This window comes from Bos grunniens, chromosome 28 (genome assembly GCF_055505025.1).
Source record: "Bos grunniens cultivar Pamir isolate PY7600 chromosome 28, Bosgru_T2T1.0, whole genome shotgun sequence".
Lineage (NCBI taxonomy): Eukaryota > Metazoa > Chordata > Mammalia > Artiodactyla > Bovidae > Bos > Bos grunniens.
In genome coordinates this window covers 22,832,057-22,850,607 of record NC_141192.1, presented here as the reverse complement: position 1 = coordinate 22,850,607, position 18,551 = coordinate 22,832,057, and the positions used below count along the sequence as shown (strand labels likewise).

The following is an 18,551-nucleotide window of genomic DNA, read 5'->3' as shown; positions in this document are numbered from 1 at the left end:
CCCATTGTTTAAGCCAGGGACTCTTCTGCTTAGTCAATGCTTCTGTTCTAACTAGTTGTTAAATATTTTTAGAATTGTTGCAGATTATAACTGATTGCATAATTTCAACAATTTTCTGGGAAGAATCATACAAAAACAAGCTCTTTTCCAGTTAAATAACTGTGAGTAGCCAGGAAAACAGCAAGATAGGCATTCAGAATGTAGAGTATCCTTTGAAATGCTTCTACAGAAGAACTCTAAGTAGTTTTCCAAAGCCTGGGACTATTACCATGATTCCCACTTAACTTTCTTACCATCCACTGGAGAAAATAGACCCCATTAAGAAACAATTTTACCAATAGTATACAAGGTTCCCCTTTACATTGTTCATGGGAATGTAAATTGATGCAGCCACTGTGGAAAACAGTATTGTTGTTGTTGTTGTTAAGTCACTTCAGTCGTGTCCGACTCTGCATGACCCCATAGACGGCAGCCCACCAGGCTCTCCTGCCCCTGGGATTCTCCAGGCAAGAACACTGGAGTGGGTTGCCATTTCCTTCTCCAATGCAGGAAAGTGAAAAAGTGAAAGTGAAGTCGCTCAGTCGTGTCCGACTCCTAGCGACCCCATGGACTGCAGCCCACCAGGCTCCTCCGTCCATGGTATTTCCCAGGCAAGAGTACTGGAGTGGGGTGCCATTGCCTTCTCCGGGAAAACAGTATGGAGGTTTCTAAAAATACTAAAAATAGAACTACCATATGACCCACTCCAGAAAGAAACAAAAACACTTATTTGAAAACATACATGCACCCCAATGTTCAGAGCAGCGTTATTTTCAATTGCCAAGATATGGAAGCAACTAAGTATCCATCATCAGATGAAGGGATAAAGGATAGATCCATATATCTATACATAGATATATATCATGGAATAATACACAGCCATAAAAAATAATGAAAATTTTCCATTTGCAGCAACATGAATGGACTGAGAGGGCATTATGCTAAACGAAATGTCAGATTGAGAAAGACAAACACTGTATGATATCATTTATATGTGAAATACTAAAAAAAAAAAAAAAAACAGTGAATATAGCAAAAAAGAAGCTGACACAGATATAGAGAACAAATTAGTGGTTTCTAGTGGGGAGAGAGAAGGAGAAAGAACCATTATAGAGGCATAGATTTAAGAGATACAAGCTATTATGTATAAAATAACCTACAAGGATATACTGAACATTATGGGTGTGTGTGGGTACTCACTCAGTCGTGTCCAACTCTTCGCAGCCCCATGGACTGCAGCCTACCAGGCTTGTCTGCCCACAGAATTTTCCAGGCAAGAACAGTGGAGTTGGGTGCCATTTCCTACTCCAGGGGATCTTCCTGACCCAGGGATTGAACCCATGTCTCTTACATCTCTTGCATTGCAGGTGGATTCTTTACCACTAGCACCACCTGGGTTGGTAGCACCAACATACCACTCTGTTACCATGAGTAACATAGCCAATATTTTACAATAACTATAAAATGGAGTTTTATCGTATGGAGTATAACCACTAAAGTTGTGAATCACCATATTGTACACCTAGATTGTACACTTAGATTGTACATCAACTGTACTCTAATTAAAAAATTATGAAGAATCTTAAATGATAATAGAGGGAGAGAGACAGCTCCAAGTGCAGAGAAAAACCAACCAGCATAAGTCAAAGAAAGTTCCTAGTCATGTCTGCCCTCAGTTATCTTAAGTACAGTCTTGACTTAGTATGTTTCCCTGAGGCACTAATAATCTAGTTCTTTCAAGATCTCTCTAACTTTTCTGTGAGCAACACACAAATCAATCCAGTATGTCATTTCCAATAGCACAGGGAAGTAATTGTTTTGAAGAGGGAAATCACTAATTGCTTTTGAATGTGCTCCTGTCAACAACTCACATTATTAAAAACAAAACCTTCCTACTAAAGGCTCACCACAAATCATCTGCAATGAGAGAGTTGAAAATGAAAGCATGAGTCAAGGAGGTTTATTTTAAGATTTTCCATATTTTGATCAAATGCTGGTGATTACATTATATTTTTTTCTGTACTTTGCTAACAAAGAGTAAGTCACACATTATGTTCTTCCAGAATGATTCTTTTCTTAAAAGAGCCTTAAAGAAACAGTTATGAATCACAGATTATCTTAATGACAGATATAAGCTTCAAAGGTACATTACCTCATAAAATAATAAATTAAAAATACTATTCAGAGAGCTTCATCTGTTTCCTACTTAATAATTCCATCTTTGAATCTTCAAATAGGCATCATCTAAATTGTATTTCTGGCATGTTCTATGACTGGTAACATGTCCTCCTAAGATAATATTAGGCAATGTAATTTTTTTTTTAATTAGTCAAAGGTGTCTTCAGCCTTTGATTAATACAGTTATTAGGAGTATAGAGTCCAGAGATAGCTCCATTGGTTCAAATCTCAACCAGAAGAGCCATATGACCTTGGATAAACAACCACTCTGAGCCTCCATTTCCTCTTCTATAAAACCAAAATAATACTAGAGCCTACTCCAGAAAGTTGTTGAGAATATTATAGCAGTTTATAGATAGAAAATGATTATAGCAGAATTGTCACACAGTAGGCACTCATAAAGTATTAGCTGTTATTTCCTCTCTGTGTATATACATTATAATTTTTAACTTAAAATATTGGCCAACAGTAGAATGGAATTCTCTGATATTCAATAATTCAAGCTTCACAGAGTCAAAGCTTTTATTTAAAATAAAATTTTTCCAATATTCAACTTGGAAAATATGGATTTTTCTTAGTATACCTCAGTACTGGATTGTATGGATCAGGCATGACCATACATTCTTTGTTAGACAGACAAATGTGAATCATTTTGTAAATAATGTATTTTCAGTTTATCCTAAATTTGCCTTGTATCTATTTGAACTAATATTAAAATCAAGGTTGCTGCACCAGGGGCTCTTTTTGCACAGCTCCTCGGTGACTAAAGAAGGGAAAAAATAACATAGAAACAGCTAAAAAATGTGACAAAATTCAGTGAAAGGCAAGGTTACCATGTACAGAAGAGCAAGTTGTATACTGCATAATTCTATAAAATATCATTTATATAGGCTACAGTATTAAAGCTGCCCCCTTAGTGCACAATGTATGGTCAATGCTGCTGCTGCTGCTAAGTCACTTCAGTCGTGTCTGACTCTGTGCTACCCCATAGACAGCAGCCCACCAGGCTCCCCGTCCCTGGGATTCTCCAGGCAAGAGTACTGGAGTGGGTTGCCATTGCCTTCTCCATATGGTCAATGGGCAAATACAAACATAAACTTGGCTTCAGTTAAACTTACATCAAATTGTCAACAGAAGGACAAATTGGGATTGTTTTCCTATAACACAGCACTTACCACTTGTACTATCTTGGCCTTGTAAATTAACTTCTCTAAATCTATTTCCTCAAAGGCCTTTTACCTGTTGAATGGGAATAGAGGTATTCCTTCACAAAGATTTTCCTATATATTCCATATAAATTTACCATGTGCTAGTAGACCTAAACGGAGAAGGCAATGGCACCCCACTCCAGTACTCTCGCCTGGAAAATCCCATGGACGGAGGAGCCTGGTGGGCTGCAGTCCATGGGGTCGCTGAGGGTCGGACACTACTGAGCGACTTCCCCTTCACTTTTCACTTTCCTGCATTGGAGAAGGAAATGGCAACCCACTCCAGTGTTCTTGCCTGGAGAATCCCAGGGACGGGGGAGCCTGGTGGGCTGCTGTCTATGGGGTCGCACAGAGTCGGACACGACTGGAGCGACTTAGCAGCAGCAGTAGACCTAAAATATGTTAGCTGATTTTCTAAGAAACTATCAAAACCCAGGGAGAGAGTCACATGGCAAATTCAGTTGCAACTTTTTGTTCTGTTTTTTAATTTTTAAATTACTAAAGACTTTCCCACAGGGAACTGATTATTAAAGGTTTTTGTTTTGGAGTAAGGAAGCTACTGGACTAGATATCAAGAACCATGAATTCTAGCCTAAGCACTGCTATTGTCTTACAATGTAATGACGTGTAGCTTTCTCATATGTAACATGGGAGTAAGAAGGTCTGATATCAGTTAGGAAAAGCAACAAGATAATAGATGTAAATATGCTTTGGAAAAAAATTCGAGCACAATAATATATATAGTATCATAAGTCTTTCCAAATTTCTCATTGTGGAATACACGGTAAACAAAAAAGTAAACACACACACTTGCTAACCTCTGAAAAGTAAGTAACTCTTTCTAAACATCTTTGATCTTTTGTAACCTTCCCCTGAGTGTTGTTTCACTAAAAAGATTGATTTTATTCTGTTCTGTACTATGGAAGACAGGGAAAATAAATGCTGTATATGTAAATCATCAATAAGAATAATAAAAAAAGATTACTTTGCAGTACCATTGTATCATGCCTCTAGATAATACCCATTAATTATTAATTATTCAATATGTATCAAGCCCATTAGGTACTATACAAATGCATAGTATATTTCCTCACAATTAATCCATAATATAAGTAAAGGGACTTCCTCAGTGGCTCAGCTGGTAAGGAACCTGCTTGCCACTGCAGGAGATGCAAGATGCAAGGGTTCAATCCCTGGGTCAGGGAGATCCCCTGGACACAGAAACAGCAACCCACTCCAGTAGTTTTGCCTGGAAAATCCCATGGACAGAGGAGCCTGGCAGGCTACAGTCCATGGGGTCACAAAGAGTCAGACATGACTGAGCACACGTGCCACGCCATGCACGCATAAGTGGTAAAATCATGCCTACTTTCCAGATGTAGATACTATCTCAGTAAAGTTAATCATCTTGCCTAAGGTCATGTATCTAAGATGCCGGGGGACCCAGATTTTAGAAACATGTCTTCCCTGGACTTCCCTGGACTTCCCTGGTGGCACAGACGGTAAAGCGTCTGGCTACAATGCAAGAGACCCTGGTTCAATCCCTGGGTTGGGAAGATCTCCTGGAGATGAAAATGGCACCCCACTCCAGTATTCTTGCCGGAAAATCCCATGGACAGAGGAGCCTGGTAGGCTACAGTCCATGGGGTCGCAAAGAGGAGGACACAACTGAGCGACTTGACTTCACTTCAGATACCATTTCAGTAAAGTTAATCATCTTGCATAAGGACATGTATCTAAGAAGCTGGGGGACCCAGATTTTAGAAACACGTCTGGCTTCAAATCCCATGTTCATTCCAGAACTCCTTACTGCCTCTTATAAAACTTGACATGGAGTCATTGATGAATAAATGAATGGATATATAAATGACTAGATGGATGGAGGGATCGATGGACAATCAACTGACCTCTGGAAATTATGATTTAAAAGAGCAAGACTTTGGCAGCTTAGCTGACTCTGTCACAAGCTGGAGTTTAGTTTCTATTACTCTTCCCCTTCTGCAATTTGAAAACCACAGATTACAGCACTTCCTTAGCTACTGATATGAGCATCACCTATTCTCCTATTATTGCTCCTATTGTTTATGATAAAAGCCTTCATCATACTACTGATGATGAAGAATTTCAAATTCTTGAAACCAATGGTGCTTCACCTCCATCACTGAGATCTGACTGAAGGATCTCTCTCTAGCAAAACTACAACACGACATTTTCTATTTGCTCAGGCAAAGGTTGATAATTCTGGTCATAGGGCAGTACCCTGCAGAAAAGGGGTTCTCAGGTCTAACTTAAGAGAACATGCCAAAGAATTTTACAGAAACTTCCAAAAATAGAAAGAATACTGTATAAGACCAGAGTCATGGCATATGGTTTTACATTTTACATACTTTACAAACATGCTTGATGACTGGAGGAAGAGACACTTTATCACTTGGCCTTTTGTACTTCCTGCATGTGGCAGGCTGCATCTGCCCAAAGAACCTCCATTTTCCTAATATATATAAGAGCAATGTGTAGGCCAGTGGCCGTCTTGTACAACCAGTGATAGGATGGCCAGTCCTAAAGTGTGATAATACTAGGTACACGGAGTAGACAGGATTTAGTAGGATTAGCACTGTATGTTTTTACAATTTCAAGTAAGGCTCCAAGAAAGCATATTCACTTATTCATTCATTCAATAATATGTATGTGTTTAGGGTGGGGTGGTAGGTGTGTGGAAGGTGACTAGGCAATATATACATACTATAGTTTGAATGATCAGTGATATAGTCAGACTCATGGAGAATGACAATATGAAGTGATTGGTACCATGACACAGGTTTATATGGAACAGAGGGCCAGCAGCATCACTCTCACCTGGGAACTTTGAACTAATCAAGAATTAGTCAGTCTATGGGCTAGTCTGGAACTCTGTGTTTTAATAAGCCAAGCCCACCAGGCAATTTCAAAGCCTGCCAAGGTTTGAGAACCAATGGGAGAGAGTGTTTTAGAAGCAGAGTGGGGGTCTTCCCAGTGGGGGTGATAGTTAAATTGAGTCTTAAAGAATGAGTAGGCACTGCTTGCTGTCTTGTTAGCGGTATGGACCCCATAAAACCAGTTGATATCCAGATCTAACTAAATCTCCAGATTTAGTACCTCTTGGCTTGCAGATTTGGGGCTGAGAATCTTTGCGAATCATCCAGGCAATAAACAACAATTACATTATTCTCACTTTGCAGGATGCTGGTAAGAGTTGTCAGTTTCCCTCCAGTGAAACATTCTCTGCAAAAAGTCAACAGTCAAGGCATAGCGCTGTCATTTCAGAGTGAAATTAATGCTTCTTATCATTTTTCCTGTTACTCCCATGTAAGAACAAATTTCAGCACCCAGGCTGTTTTTAAAATAGAGGCATCTGTATTTTTCCAAAGTGGGTGTTTAATTGCTTTGACTGAATTCAGCCATGATAAATCACACTCCAAAAGCCTGAAAACTGATCTAGCGAGAGGCTGAACAGTACCACTTACCTGTTTACCTCTTACAGGGTATGGGATATTTTTTTTTTTTTTTTTTTCGGGAATGGTATAAGTGAATGAGAGGCATCAGAAACCCCAATAGCTTTGCCTCAGAAAAAGAAATAATAAAAGTGAGGGAAAGTGGGTGATCATTAAAAAGAAGAAAGTGGGAAAAAGGCATAATGCAAGCTAGCTCTGTGGAGATGAAACTCATGATGTGTGTCAATAATACATTTCCTGAGAATATCCTAAGGAGCAACAGAGAACAAATAGGATGATGTCATCCATCAGCTTTTATGGAGACTTTGGTTTCATGTTTCATTTTATGGTAAAATACCCAACTTTATCAAGGGTCAAATACCTCCCCTCCCCATTCGAATCTGACTGCACCAAATGGATAAAAAGAAGTAAGATGTAACCTTTGATTAACATTATATCTTAAATTTGCTATTTACTCATTCATTAAGACAAAAGAATGCATTACTTCCAGAGTGGAAACAAGACACAAGCAAAAACACTTCAGAAGCAGATCCAGAAGTTTTATAGCTGTTGGTTTGACCCTGAAGGAAAGAGGTGGTGAGGTTTTTCCTCTGGGCAAGGTGGAAAGGGTATTAGAATGGGATAAGAAGACCCAGGTCCTGATTCCAGCACTAGTGTTTACCGGAGGTGTGTCTTTCTGGATTCTGGCAGGAAGTAGATGACACACTCAAAAGAGATGACTCAAGAGAGTTAATGGAGCAAACTTTTGCAAAGGTTTTGGCAGAGTATAGGGAACCATCAAAGGATGATGAGACACTCAGGGACAACAACAACAGGATTCCATTACCACCCTATGGCAGAAGGACACGGAAAACTTAAAGTTGCCACAACTGCTGAAAGCTGTGCCTGCAGGACATGGCCACCATGACTACAGCCCCTGCCAAGTTAGACACGGAGTGAGGACAAAGGTCTGAATGTTGGCATCCTTCCCACCCCCGCCAAATTTATATGGGCTTCCTTGGTGGCTCAGCGGTAATGAATCCACTGGCAAGGCAGGAGCCACAGGAGACATGGGTTCGATCTCTGAGTCAGGAAGATCCCCTGGAGGAGGGCATGGAAACTCACTCCAGTATTCTTTTCTGGAGAAACCCATGGACAGAGAAACTGGTGGGTTACAGTCCATAGGGTTGCACAGTTTGACAGAACTGAAGTGGCTTAGCACACACACACACATATTCATATGTTGACATTCTAATCCCCCAAATGATGGTGTTGGGGCCTTCAAGAGACCCTCCAAGGCCAGGGTTCCATGGGATCAGGTGCTTTTTAAGAGAGACCCCAGAGAGATTCCGAGCTCCTACTAACATGTGAAGTCACAGAAGGCATGACTTATAAAACAGGAAGAAGGCCTTCCTCAGAATGATCATGCTTACTCCTTGGCCTTAAACTCTCCAGCCTCCAGAACTGTGAGGAGTACCTTTCTGTTGTTTACAAACCACCCAATCTATGGTATTTTTGTTAGACCATCCCAAACAGACAAGTCAGTGAGTTAGAGAACTAAGAATACCACCGTTCCACTCCTTCTGTTGTCTGAACATGTGCTTGTGACCCCTATATAAGGCTAAACATAACCAGAAGCAGCGAGAGGCAGGGGTCCACTGAGACATTTCATAAAATTTAGAATCTGGGGCCTCAAGCAGCATGAAGAGGGAGGCAGCTTCAGTCTAGAGGGACAAACAGTGGTTCCTGAGCACACCAGCTATGGAATCCTGATCCTTCATCCCTGATGGTCTTCATTACTATCTTCTGTAAAACTAAGAATCTGGGCTGAAGAGTCTCCAAAGTTTATTCTATCTACTGTATCATTTGAGAAGACTGAATAAAAGAGAAATGAAGAAAATAAATGTTCTAATTGGTCCAACTGATCTATTGAAACAGGTAAATTTAGCAACTTGACTTTCACTGGTTAATAAGCCATAGGCCTTTTTTCCTACACCTGCTCTCTTGCAAGTAAAACTGTCTGTGCCTCAAGGTTATTTAGAAAGCTATTAATAGAAAGCAGATTTAAACCCAGTCTCTAAAAGGCTTAACTTTGTGCACGATAGTTCTGCCCTTATAGAAAGAATTGAAAAGCTTTTTTTAAAAAAAATCGCATATAGCTCAGATTATTAGCTATCTCTTTGTCACAAATAGGCAGCTGGGTTCAGAATTTGCATGTTTCCCAGGCAAAAGAATTCAATAAGCAAGTAAGCGAATCCTGCCATTTTATTAAATACTTTCAGAAAACAAAAGCAAAGCAAGCTTTCACTCAGCCAGAACCAGAACATAATCCCCAGAGCCAATAAAACAAGTTAAAATTCTAGCACAAGAACCAAATTTGACAAAGAAACCCCTTCTGTCCTTTTACCCCTGGGGAAGCTACCCAAATTGTGATTCTTACACTCTTACTTTTTGAGATTCTCCAAACATGGGTGCTCAAACAAAGGTAAAGGAAATTAAGACAGGGAGAGTGAGGATTTAAGGCTTAAAATGCACTTTAGAGATGTATTAGTGAAGAAGTGAGAGGTTCTTGAAAGCACCCTTTATAGACTAGATATAATTTAACTTGTCCAAGTAGTTATACTTCTGTTTAGGGTAAGAAAATATACTACAAATGCATGATTTCTTCCCTACAGCCTTTCAACAGACCCTTCTCTCTTAAGTACACACAGCACTACTGCAAAGGCCCTGCTGAGCACTGGTGTCCACAGGGTAAAAGTTGAAAAAATTATAGTTGCCATGGTCATCCTGCTGCTACTACATCCACAGACTCTGGGCAAAGGCCTACAGCAGAAGTTGGCTCAGTGTCTCAATGCAGCGGATCCATCTTTCTGACAAACTTTTATTCTTTTCTCTATAGAATTTCATTTTTCCAAATATTCAGCAATAATGGTGGCATTTTCAGAGAAAACTTACAGAGCATCCAGCCTGGATGGATACTTAGGGAACTCTCTAATGAGAAGCCAAGAGAGCATTTCTATTTTTATTCCTATTTTCAATCTTCATGCTAAAGGGAGATAATGAAATCTTTCTTAAATTCATTTATTTTATTCAGAGGAGTCAGGAATATTCTTTCCACTTTCAGGACAACTGAATCAGGAGAATGAAAAGCATAGAAAGATTGAAATCTAGTCCCCTGAGTTCTAAGAATTTTGCCCCTGGTTGTTTGCAAGAATATTGGAAAGGGAATTAACCTCTCTGAATCACCTAGAAAATAGGAGATGATTTCTGCAGATACTTCCAGTTTTAACAGTCTATGACCTTATTTATCCCAATGCCCTCCATTCCATGTCTTCTAATCTCAATGTAAATGAACTTACTTCGCCCTCATTCTCTCTGATATCTTGAGCCCTTCTTAATTTCTAGGCCCATTTTTCTTTTCCTAGCTTTACTTTTCTCTCTATCCAGCCTGAAACTCAAGAGTGAGATGCTTCGCTGATACTCCCAAACTGCTACCTTTCTTGGCCCCATCTCCTACCAAAGCCATTTGGCAAGTCCCTAATATTGGATAAACTCTCCACCTCTACATTCCATTCCAAGGTTCCCAGCATGAGCTGGCATCATCTCAAGGCTAGTCTATGCTGAGTTTATCATTATTTCCTTTCCTATGTCTCATCAAGCCAGGTATGAAGGCTTCCATGAGTTGACCCTCATAGCTATTTAGAAAGCTTTTTCTTTACCTCTGGCAGACTCTCTAAATACACTCCTTGCTCTCCTCAAGCTCTCAGCCTTATCTCTGCATCTATCTTTACTTTTTAGTAAAGTGATTACAATAAAACCATTTTCATAATGAAAATATTTAAGATTTAAATATAGCAGCTCATTTTTAGTTCTATTATATTAATATAAAAAATGATCTCAAATCATCTGCAAAAATCATGGGCATTTCTACATCACTTCCCAGTCAGCTTCATTTTGATTTATAAGCCTGACTACAGTTTTCGCTGTCAGACCAGATGTTGCACAGAAAATACCAGCTAAGTCTGATTGGATTTTTCAATCTGCCTCATTCGAAAGCCTACAGCAAAACAGAAGTAGTTGTGAACTTCAGAAAGTTTTAGGGCATAGTACGAATCACTAGTTGGAATTATTGTCTCAGATAATATGTGGCATTAAAATACAATGTAATCATTCACAAATGCCTATAAGAGAAAAAAGAGAAACACAAGGCATTTAACTGAATCAAAATATTATGAACATATTCTGTCTTTGACATTCTGAAAATTATTGAAAGATGCATTTCACTTTGCAAGTATCACTTCATACCACAATATTCCAAACCAAATTTTAAGGGGGAAATGTGGAATAGGATAGTGTAGGATCTGTGATTGATAGAAAACTTTAATTCCACTTGGTAGGTGCCATTGGAAAAGGGGGAGTGATAGGATAGGGATATGGGCAGTGTTGGTAAAGGGTAAAAGGAGAAGGAAAATCTATAGAAACATTGATAGTAACCTAATACAGGATGGGTCTTAAGTCTTTGTGCTAAGACTATTATTTAATCCCATGGACCCTCAGAACAATGTTTTTAAATGCTTTTAAAAAAGAATGAAAGATTAATTTAATTATATCGACATAGTTATCACAGTATTAGATACACAAACGTGATATAGTAACATATGTGTGACTTTATAAAATGGTCAATAGCATGATCTTGCATTAGGTCTGATAACTGCCATCATTTTAAAAAAGGAAGAACATAAACTCTCTTTAAAGTTAGCTGTAATAACTATAATATGTTATGGTAATATTGGTGATTTTCATTGGTGTCTGTCATGTCTGCTATACAGTTCGTCTCTTTAAATCACTCCAGTTTTCCGTCCCACAATTCCACTGAAACTGCTCCCCTCAAATGAAATGTATTGCTAATTCTAATGTCAATTCTCAGTTTTCATCTTACTTGACATGTCAGCAATATTGAACACAACTGATCACTTCTTTCTCCTTGACCTGCTATTGTCAGTAAATTCAAGGACAGAACTCACCACTGACTTTCTTCTTGCCTTGCTGGCTTATCCTGTGAAGTTTCTACCAACCTCTTAATGTTGGAGTGACTCAGAAATTAATCCTTAGATCTCTTCTCTTTTGTATCTAAATTTATGTTTTTAGATATTTCACTAAGACTACTAATACAGACATATGCAGATGACTCCAAATTTATGCCTAAAGCCTGGACCTCACTGCTGAATTCTAGACTCATATATCCTATTGGCTTCTCAACGTCACCTCTTAAAGGAGTAACAGCCATCTCAAACTTAACATATGTAAAACCGTGATCCTGATCTCCCCACTAAACTTACTCATCCCTTAATATTCTCAGCCCAGTTAATTGACATGCTCAGGTCTTTGAAGTCATCCTTCAGGCTTCTCCATTCCTTTCAAATCCACTCCGAACCCACTACCAAATCCTGTGATCAGAAGACACATTCTAAACATAACCAGAATCTGGCATCTTCCTACAACACTACTACCAGCACTCTGGCTCAAGACATGAAATTCCTGGCCTGGCTTAGCTGTAGCCACCTAATTAATTTCCACCTTCATTCCATCTGAAAATGTCAGCTAGAGTGATCTTTCAAAACATAAGTCATAGTATGTCCTTTTTTGTCCAAAACCCTCTAACAGCTTCCCCGTTGACTTCAGTGTGAACAGCAAAGCCTCAATGCCCTACAGCACTGAGGTGTATCTTCTTTCTGACCTCATGGCTTACAGCTCCTGGCCCGTTACACACAGGCACATTCTTCAGGGCCTCTTACTTGTTCCCCGTGGCTGCAACAGTCTCCCCTTCAGACATCCACGTGGCTTACTTCCTAATTTCTGCCAGGTCTTTACTCAAATGTCCCCTCGGTAAGGCCTTCATGATCCTTTCTACTTAAAACTGTTTTATTTTTATCTTTGTTTTTATCGTTCTCCAGAGAAACTATCACCATATAATGGCATGTGTATTTTATTTGCTTATGTCTTCCCCAATAAGGCATTCCATAACAGCAAGTAGTTTTGTCTGTTATGTTCACAGATACATCCCTAGTGTCTGGTATAAAGCATGCATCTATTAAATAGTTGTTGACTAAATGATTGAATGAAGAGATTCTTTTAATCTTATCTTCTGTGAATACTAGCACTTTTATCCACTGCAGTAAGAAGCACACATAATTCTACTTGCAAAAACTGTATCATACTCTGTAAATTGCCTAAGATTGTTTTAAACATGGTGCTTGAGATGAAACAAAGCTAGTGCCTGGTATTTGCTATAGAAATATCATAAAAATTAACTAGCAACTGATGACTGTATGGGACGGTGCCCTCACAAAAGGGATGCTGCTTCATGGTGTCATGGACAAACAAGAGCTTTGAGACAAACAAACATAGCTTTGAACTCCATCTCTACCACTTGTGAGCTATGTAATGTTGGGAAATAACTGACCTCTCTAAGCCTCAGTTTTTAGGCTGTCGGTAAAGAATTCCCCTGAAATGCAGGAGATCTGGGTTCGATCCCTGTGCTGGGAAGATTCCCTGGAGGAGGGCATGGCAACCCAAACCAGTATTTTTGCCTGGAGAACTCCATGGACAGAGGAGCTTTGTGGGCTGAAGTCCATGGGGTCTTAAACAGTCGGCAACTAAGCAACTAAGCACACAGAACTAAGCCTCAGTTATGTGTCTGTTACATGGGAAATGTCACCAATGTGTCTCAAATGGAATTATATGTGCAAAGCGCCTGGGCATTTGAAAAAGATGCTCCTTGTGCCAGTTCTCTCTGCAGGCCTATTACTTTCAAGGTGGAAGAGTAAAAAATAGAGCATTTTAAAATGCCCAAGGAAGTGTAAGAACAGGACAGGATGGGATTGGTGTCACATGAATTGCCAGCAACCTCAGGTGTTGATTAGGCTAACCCTAACCCTGACAATTCCCACAAAAATGATATTTAGGTCCCTTTTCAAGGCAAGGTATATATGGTGTCTAGAACATAGGTCTAAAAATAGAAGGAGGCTAAGACTATCCATGAGGAGGAGCAGGGTAAGATGGAATCATCTGAGAGGACTAGTGGCAAAGAAAAAAGGTGAAGCTGGGTAGAATTTGCACTAGAAGGCAAAGTTGCCACATTCTCAAGGATTTATTATCCAAGAAGCTTTATCTGTGTATGGATTTTTATCCACAGCAAATTCATAGGAAAAACTTTGTCACACTGTTTCATGAATTTGTAAAAAGATTCTTGTCTCTCCTTAAACAAATATGAGGTATGAGAATTCTATAATGGAGAAAAAAAAATGTTATCCACTTTCAGTCAATCTAGAATTCTTAGTTACTGAGATAGAAAGAGCTAGAAGCAATGTGTTTTTCATAAATCATTGAAGATTGTTTCTCATACTTTTTGTATTTTTAAAAACTGAGACACAAAGAGAGTGGGTTGGAAGAAGACAAGAAAACAAGAAAATGAATAAAATGTTCATCAGATGGTAGTAATTGCAGATCTTCATGAATTAGGGGCCAGGATTCCTTTTTCCTAGGGAGTGTACCTGCATGGGTGTTGCCTCACTTTAGACTAGACGTGACTCTTAAGAGACCTTCACCATTATGCTTATAAACCAAGTATAAGTATGTCTGTCAGGTGACTTTTGGTTCACTTCAGAGAAACTCTCATCCTTCCTTGCTGACCATCACAGGACAGAGTCACCACTTAGCCTGGAGCTTGCATTTTCTCTTCTTCCAGAAGTTCAGGATTTTTCCCTAAAGCTCTTAAGGCAACATAGGAGTAGAAAGAAGAGATGAAGAGAGAAAGCAGAAGAATGAACCATAAACCCAAACAGATCTGGGATGACTAGGCTTTCCCTTTCATAGATCAGTCAAGTTCAAATCAAATCTCAGAATTAAACCCTGCCTAATATAAAGCCTGTGCTTAGAAATATACTTAACAGAAAAAATACATTTGCAAATGATAAAAAATTAAAGCTTATTAAAATTAATAAGAGGGTGAGTTCTATGATAAAATCCCCACATTTTACCTCTTGAATTAAAACACACAAGCAAATGCCCCCTTCCTCAAAATCCTTGCCTCTGTTCTGCTGGCTAGTGGTTGGTGAGTGCCAGTCGTGGGCCAGGCTCTGTTCTTTGTTCCGTGCCAGAGAGGCAGCTAGGAGTTGTGGGTGGAGGTAGGCAGTCTCCTAGATTTATACACTAGTTTTCTTTGGGTTTCATTTTAAAGCTTTTTCCCACATAATGAAACCAAACTAAATATTCCCAGGAGAGCAAAACAGCTCCCCAAATCTCTAAGCAACTTCCATGTATTGAGAAGGATTACAAGGCTATGGTTTTCCAGTAGTCATGTATGGATGTGAGAGTTGGACTGTGAAGAAAGCTGAGTGCCGAAGAATTGATGCTTTTGAACTGTGGTGTTGGAGAAGATTCTTGAGAGTCCCTTGGACATCCAACCAGTCCATTCTGAAGGAGATCAGCCCTGGGATTTCTTTGGAAGGAATGATGCTAAAGCTGAAACTCCAGTACTTTGGCCACCTCATGAGAAGAGTTGACTCATTGGAAAAGACTCTAATGCTGGGAAGGACTGGGGGCAGGAGGAGAAGGGGATGACAGAGGATGAGATGGCTGGATGGCATCACCAACTCAATGGACGTGAGTTTGAGTGAACTCCAGGAGTTGGTGATGGACAGGGAGGCCTGGCGTGCAGCAATTCATGGGGTCGCAAAGAGTCGGACATGACTAAGCGACTGAATTGAATTGACTGGCTGTCCTTCCAAAGCAAAATTATTTCCTCTCTTCCATCTTCCCTTACTTCCTTGCTCTGTCAATGCATACATTTCTAAAAATACATAATATGGGGATATAAAACAGTGCTTTTCAGCTTCCATATCATTTTCTATGTTAAGTGCATATATTAATTTCATGAAGTGTGCCTTCTTACAGTTATAAAATAATTTTGGAAGAAATGTACCCTCCTGGGCTGTTTCCAAAACCAGTGGGTTGCTTTGCAGGCATTGAATAAGTCTGGGTGTGGCATCAGCTTAGCATAGTTGAGTGCAGTAAAAGCATTGTATAGCATTGTGGTCAGGACTCAAGATTGATTCCTTTATCTCTTGTACTTTGATAAATTACTCAAGATGACTGCTTGTTTGTTTCTTCATTTATAAAACTGGGACAATAATAGCTCTTATTTCACAGTACTATTGCGAAAAATAGAGAAGCTTCTGGTATATAGAAAAACTTCAATACACGTTAGTCATTTTATTCATTGGCATTAGTAAAGGAAAACAAGTTAATTATTACCAGAAACTATATAAAAATCCCCTATTTCCAGTCAAAATTTAGTAGATAAAATTCCTTTAAATCATATTTTGGCCAATTAAATTAATTTTTTAAGTAAAGATAATCTTATTCCCACTTTTGATATATAAATTTTCACCATCATATAATTAATCCTTAAAGATTCTTTGTATGATGCATTATAAAATAAATTTATTTGGATTTCATTATTTTTTAAGAGAACCAACTGTCATATGATTTTTTATGATTTTTAAGGAATTACCATGCAACTGCGTTAACTCAACCAAGCACAAAATGGTTTTGTAGAGAAAATTTCAGGAAATTACCTTTCAGCTTATATAAAGGAATAGCTAAAAGTAAGCTACCAGATTCAAAGAGGTTTTTTAACAGACCCAGGTGTGGATCAGTTTTAGTGTGATAAATCTAATGGAACTTATAATCTTCAGTGGGGAGGGGTGGGGAAGCAGGACTTAAAATTAACAACAATAACAACAAAATGTCCTTTCCCTAATTGCTAAGAAAAGAATGAAACCACAGTAAGTTCAACATGATCATTGACTGGGGAACCATGTACTTCCAACTTGCTAGGAGAAAAAGCCAATGTCATAAATCAGTGGGCACTCACGTTGCCATATCTCTGCATTACCCCACACAAAACTAGTAGTACTCCTAAGACATGTTTAGTGGTTTTTTTCTTATGCTTTCCTTCATTCATCCTCTATTTCAAACTCAAAGAAATGGGATAAGGAGAACAGAAATATTTTTGTATTTTGAATGAGGCAGTCTAGCTTACATTTATATATATTGTTGCAATTGTTAAAATACAAGTTCCAAGAGGAAGAAGAAACATTGGGCATCTAACATAAAACCTGGTAAAATTTATTAGGATCAGGCAATTATTAACACTTCATTAGACTTATTGATAGTTCTGGTAATGAGGGCTTCCCTGGTGCTCAGAGGGTAAAGCATCTGCCTGCAATTCAGGAGACCTGGGTTCGATCCCTGGGTCAGGAAGATCCCCTGGAGTAGGAAATGGCACCCCACTCCAGTACTCTTGCTTGGAAAATCCCATGGACAGAGAAGCCTGGTAGACTACAGTCCATGGGATCGCAAAAAGTCGGACACGACTGAGCAACTTCACTTTCTGGTAATGAACAACAGAGAATAGTAACAAGGGGATGAAAAAAATTAGATTCTTTGTCTAGAAGTGCAAGACTTTAAGTATGTGAACATGTACATATACACATACTTTAGCCTTATCAAGAACCATGATACTCAATTTTTTAACAATTAAAATATTGCCCATTATATAAGGCCAGATACATATAGGTAACATTTGAATAAATTACATTAAATAATTTACAAGGGCTTCCCTGGTGGCTCTGTGGTGAAGAATCTGCCTGCCAAGGGAGAAGATGGGTTTTTAGTCCCTGGGTTGGGAAGATACCCTGGAGAAGGAATTGGCAACCCACTCCAATATTCTTGCCTGGGAAATCCCATGGACAGAGAAGCCTGGCAGGCTGCAGTCTGTGGAGTCATATAAGAGTCAGACACGACTTAGCAACTGAACAACAACAATAATAAACAAACAAACAAACAAACTGCTGCATCTGGCTAGATGAATTAACAATGGCACCTTTTCCTCAGCACTGCAGGATTTCAACCACTATTTGCATCCCCACCTCCGCACACCTTTGATCCTTACACACAGAAAATACAACCATATGTGAGGCAGAACTGTGAGGACAATTCATTAAAAATCACATTCCCTAAAAAAAGAAAAGAAAAAAAAAATCACATTCCCAGACAGAATGAGAACTAATTTTTTAAACATCATTAAGATAATAAATGGAAAATCTAAGAAGGAAGTCTTTAGGATATTTTGAGATCAACCATAAGGTAAGATGAATGTGCCAGGGATAAAAAATAATCTCTTTAGTAAATCTGAGTTATCATTAATTTTATGCAATGCTTTCAAAGAGTACTACTTAAGAAATATTAAATATAATATGTCTGGACATATGAAATCCTGATTAACATGGAATATACCCCCTTAAAAAGTTCAACTCAACAATAACAGTTAATAGATTATTAGAAAGCTGGAAGCTGTTGTACTCCTTGAATAATAATAAAATCCATGATTTAATGTATTTCAAATTTTAAGAATTCTCTATATTCTCAAATAGATTTTTTAAATAGTTATGGAATTGTTTTCCCCTTCTTTATATAAAAACATAAGTTATAGTTATAACTGAGGAAACACCCTGACCATCAAGTTCCCACTTACAGGCAATTCTTTGCCCCATGACTACCGAGGCTGAAAAATTCAATCTGTTCCTAGAAA

The 18,551-nt window shown here is 38.7% G+C and overlaps 2 protein-coding genes across 4 annotated transcripts in view; one reads left to right on the top strand and one right to left on the bottom strand.

The window, feature by feature from the left end:
- CTNNA3 (catenin alpha 3) overlaps window positions 1-18,551 on the bottom strand; it is a 1,912,303-nt gene that overhangs the window by 1,111,099 nt on the left and 782,653 nt on the right. The window lies entirely within an intron of this gene.
- The window catches only part of LRRTM3 (leucine rich repeat transmembrane neuronal 3), a 209,681-nt gene that overhangs the window by 24,422 nt on the left and 166,708 nt on the right, over window positions 1-18,551 (top strand). The window lies entirely within an intron of this gene.